Source organism: Urocitellus parryii (assembly GCF_045843805.1).
Source record: "Urocitellus parryii isolate mUroPar1 chromosome 13 unlocalized genomic scaffold, mUroPar1.hap1 SUPER_13_unloc_4, whole genome shotgun sequence".
Classification (NCBI taxonomy): domain Eukaryota; kingdom Metazoa; phylum Chordata; class Mammalia; order Rodentia; family Sciuridae; genus Urocitellus; species Urocitellus parryii.
This window is the reverse complement of record NW_027551772.1, coordinates 399,478-404,402: the sequence shown is the minus strand read 5'-3', so window position 1 is coordinate 404,402 and position 4,925 is coordinate 399,478. Positions and strand designations below refer to the sequence as shown.

The 4,925-nt window shown below is 34.6% G+C and overlaps 1 pseudogene; it reads right to left on the bottom strand.

The window, feature by feature from the left end:
* Positions 1 to 944: 944 nt before the first annotated feature.
* LOC144251433 (gamma-glutamylcyclotransferase pseudogene) lies at positions 945 to 1,627 on the bottom strand (annotated as a pseudogene).
* Between the last annotated feature and the right edge of the window lie 3,298 nt (positions 1,628 to 4,925).

Sequence of the window (4,925 nt, the reverse complement as noted above, 5' to 3'; positions counted from 1 at the left end):
TTGGGAGTACATTAAGGGGGCAATGGGACTCCAGGATCCTCCCTGTCTTTGCTTCCCAGCTGCCATCAGGTGAACAGATCTCCTTCATCATGTGCTTCAACCATGATGTACTTTCTCACTATAGGCCTAAAACAACAGAGCCAAGCAACCACATACTGAAACCTCTGCAACTAAATAAATTATTCTTTCTTATGAGTTGATTATCTCTGGTATTTTGTCACAGTGTCAGAAAGCTGACTAATGCAATTTCCTTAGAAACACAACAGAATTTTGTGTTGATTTTTTTTTTATCCTGCAACTTTACTAATTTTTTTCATTAATTCCAATTTTTAAAATATTAGTGTTTTTTGTTTCTAAAATGTCATCTGCAAAAGAAATAATTTCATTTCTTCTTTTCCAACTTGGATGCATTTTATTTCTTTATCTTGCCTAATTGCTGACTATTGTTTTTATTAAGATGTTGACTACAAAGAGTAAGAGTGGGCAGCTGGCTTTATTCTTTTCTCCAATTTCCAAAATTTTATTATTTTTTATTATCAATTATGTCAGTAGTTTGATTACTCTTATTACACTAATTTAAAAAAAAAAAAAAAGCCCAGGCAGCAGAGCAATTTACCAGCACCATCATCGAGAAAACTGCAAATCTATCCTTGTCACAGAACAAGAGGACACTTAAGATCAACCCAAGAAAACAGCTTTAAGTGTCCACAGGAGTACCCATATCTACTTGTTACCACAGGATTTCACAGTCCCCTTTTAATTGTCCAACTCTTCACCAGCTGTTATTTTATAGTCTGAAAATATGAAATCACTAAAGTGAGGTTCCCCTTCAGAATATTGCTGAAAACAGATTAAACATGGAGATATCACAGATCCCTGTTCTTAAATGTTAAAAATATTTTATATTAGTACATAGAATTTTCTTTATTCTTAGATATATTTTGTTATGTTCTAAAGAGCTCTTGTTCCCCCTTTTTGATAATAAGGTCTTCTGAGACCTTTCCTTTATAGTCATTTGGTTCTATTGCCTTTTTTGGGGGGGGGTGGATACTGGGGATTTAACTCAGGAACACTTAACTTGAGCCACATCCCCAGCCCTATTTTGTATTTTTTAATTTACAGAGAGGGTCTCACTGAGTTGCTTAGTGCCTTGCTTTTGCTGAGGCTGGCTTTGAACTTGCCATCAGTCTCCAGAGCCACTGGGATTACCAGCATGTGCCACTACACCTGGTTGTTTCTATTTCTTTTAGGCTCTCTTAATAATCCAGTGGCAAACTGTTTTCTTTTGTACCCATGCAAATAACCTTTTTATATAGTTGGGATGGGGAAGTGTGGTCATAATTTATCATCAGATAGTTCTGATAGGTTCTTTCCTTTCTTGAGTTGAAACTTTCACTTCTATTAAAACATACATTCCACTTTGAATGCCTTCTTGCCTCCATGCCACCTCTGACTGGTTTTGCCTTGGAAATTGCCAAAGTCAACCTTAAAATCCTGCAGGCGGGCCAAGAATGTGGCCAAGGAGTTTTAGAGGTAGATCATTTCCATCATTAAGTTGCTGCCACAGGCAAAGTACAAAAACCCTCTCCTCCTTGCCTGTGCCTTCCTCACAACAGGAGCTAGCCATATCTCCCCAGATGCCTGCACCATCCTGGGGGTTGGGAAGCAGAAGTGCAAGAAACCCATAGTAACCTGGTGCTGCTGCCAACAGACCAGGACTGGTATCTACAGCACTGCCCCCTAGGGGCTGGGGAAAACTCCCTTTATTTGTTCTTGATCTTCAAGGAAAAACTTTTTATTTTTTCACCATTGAACATATTAGCTTTCCATAGATGGCTTTTATTATGTGGAGGTAATATCCTTTTATTCTTAGTTGTTGGAGTTTTTATCTTGAAATAGTGTTGAATTTTCTCAGATTCCTTCTCTGCATCTATTAGGATAATCAAGTGATTTTTAGTCCTTTGTTCTGTTTATTTAGTTAATCACATTAATTGATTTTCATATATTGACCCACTCTTGTATTCCAAGAATAAATCCCACTTAGTTATGATGTATTATTCCTTTAATTGTGTTGTTGAATTCAGTTCTCTGGTATTTTGATATAGATTTTTGCTTCTATGTTCATCACAAATATTGTTTTGTGGTTTTGCTTTTTAAATCTTCTTTAATTTTGATAGTCTCAGCATGAGTTTGGAAATGTTCTCTTCTATTTTTTTAGAAGAGTTTGATAAGGGTTGGCTTCAATTCTTTAAATATTTTTAAATTCTTTAAATATTCTTCTTTTAATATTTATTTTTTAGTTGTACATGGACACAATAGCTTTATTTTATTTATTTATTTTTACGAGGGGCTGAGGATTGAACCCCAGGCCTTGCACATGCTAAGGGAAAGCTCTACTGCTGAGCCACAATCCCAGCCCCAAATTCTTTAAATATTCTTTAGTAGGAGATTTTTTGGTCACCAATTCAGCATTTTTACTATTCTAGCTACAAGTCTATTAAGATTGTCTTTTTCTTCATTACTTGATATTAATAGGTTATATCTTTGTGAGAATTTATACATTTCTTTTATGCTCTTCAATTGGTTGGCATTGAATTGGTCTTATCAGTCTCTTAGGATCCTTTTTATTTGTGTGTCATTAGTTGTAATATCTTTTCTTTCATATCTGATTTTATTTATTTCAATCTCCTTTTGCTCGTGTGTGGCTAAAACTTTGTGAATTCCTCAATTTTTCCAAAAATCCAACTCAATTTTATTAATTTTTTTCTTCTCTATTTCATTAAATTCTCTTCTAATCTTTATGATTTTCTTTCTTTGATGAGGTGGGTGGGCTTTGTTCCTTTGTCTAGATCTTTGAGGTATAAAGTTAGATTTTTGTTTCAGATCTTCCTTTATCTTCAGAGTGGGCACATATTGTTATGCTCTATTCCATAAGTTTTGGCACAGAGTGTTCTCCTTTTCATTTGTCCCATGATATTTTCTAATTCCCCTAAATGTCTTCTTTGACACACCAGATTGTTCCAGAGAGTGTTGTTTACAGCCAGGAGTGGCAGCATGGTCTTTTAATTCTCGTTCCTCAGGGCTGAAGCAGGAGGATCAGAAGATCAAGGCCAGCTTGGGAAACTTAGCAAGGCCCTGTCTCAAAATTAAAATTAAAAAAAAAAAAAAATTCTGGGGATGTAGCTTAGTAGTGAAGTGTTTGCCTTACATAGATGGTGCCTTGAATTCTAACAATAGCACCAATAAATAAATAAACAAAAAATAGAAAAAAAGCATATTCTTTAATTTTTACATATTTGTGAATTTTTCAGTCTTCCTTCACCTATTGAATTCCAGGTTCCATGGTGATCAGAAAAGAACTTTTGTGAGTTCAGTCTTCTTAAATTGGTTATGACTTGTTTTGTGACCTGGCATGTGATCTACCTTGGAGAAAGTTTCATGTGTGCTTGAGAAGAATGTATTCTTCTGCTCTTGAGTAGAATGTTCTGTTTATATCTATTTGGTCTACCTTGTTGTTCAACTATGCTGTTTCTTTATTGATTTTCTATGTGGATGTTCTATTCTTTATTGGAAGTTGGGCATTGAATTATCCTACTATCATTGAATTGCTTCAGTTCTGCAATATTTGCTTTATATATTTAGATTCTTTGATGTTAGTTCATTTGTTTTTATAATTATGGTATTTTTCTGGTGAATTGATCCTTTTATTATCCTTTGATGTTATTAAAATTTTGTCTCTTGTAATAGTTTTTGACTCAAAATTCATTTTCTTTCTGACATGTTTAGCCATCCTTGCTGTATTTTGGTTATAATTTGCATGGACTATTTTGTTGAATTACTTAACTCAGTCTGTATCTGTCCTTATATGTAAACCTGAATCTCTTGTAGACAACACATAGGTGGATCTTGATTTTTCATCTGTTCAACCACTCCTGTGTCTTTTGGTTGAGGAATTTAATTTATTCATAGTAAAGTAATCATTAATGAGGAAGGTGAATATTTTTGCTACAACATTTCTGACTCCAATCATGTGTGGTATTTTTCTTTCTGATGCCAAATTTATGTTGCCTTTTCTAACACCATTTCTCCAACTCTTGGACACCAGTTGTGTGTCCTACAATTCATAGCAATTCTGGTACTCAGTACCCTGAATTAGTGTCATACTCCACACTCTTAAGAAATAGTCTTACAAGATTGTCCTTTCTTAAGATGACATTTGCAAGTATCAAGTCTCTGGGTTACCCACTTTTGTCAAGAGTTGCCTGCAGAGTTATCACAATACTCCCAGGTCAGGTTTACTAATTTGCTACAATAGCTTACAAAACTCTGGAAAACCCTTTACTTGCTATAACCAGCATATTTTAAAAGCTTCTAATAAGTAGCCAAATGAGGTAAAAGGACAAATTAGGGAAGAGTCCTAAACATCATGGTTTGGGACATACCACACTCCTAACACATGGATGCTTGCATGTTCTCCAAACCCTTTTGTTTAGTGATTTTTATGAATACTTTGTGACACAGGTAGATAGAGTAAGCCATTAGCCCTTGGTGATTAAGTTCAATCTTCATCCTTTCTTGCCTTTTGGGACTTGTAATGCAGTGGAAATTTCCATGCCTCTAATGATTCTTTGGTCTTTCTGGCAACAGCTCCCATTTAAAAAGTACATAGAGGTAGCATTCAGTCATCAGTCTTCTCTTGAGCATACAGAAGGCACTTAGACCTTTGGAGATTTAGAGTTATGGGAGCTATGTGTCAGGAATCAGGTACAAATACCAAATATTTATTTTTTATTGTGCCACAGAAATACATTACTAGCATTTTGTTAAAGGTTTGCTGCCAATTTTATAAATCTTTTGTTCCTGTTTTTTATACTATTTTCTTTTATATTTTGTTGATTTTTATAGTGATAGCTTTGATTTATTTC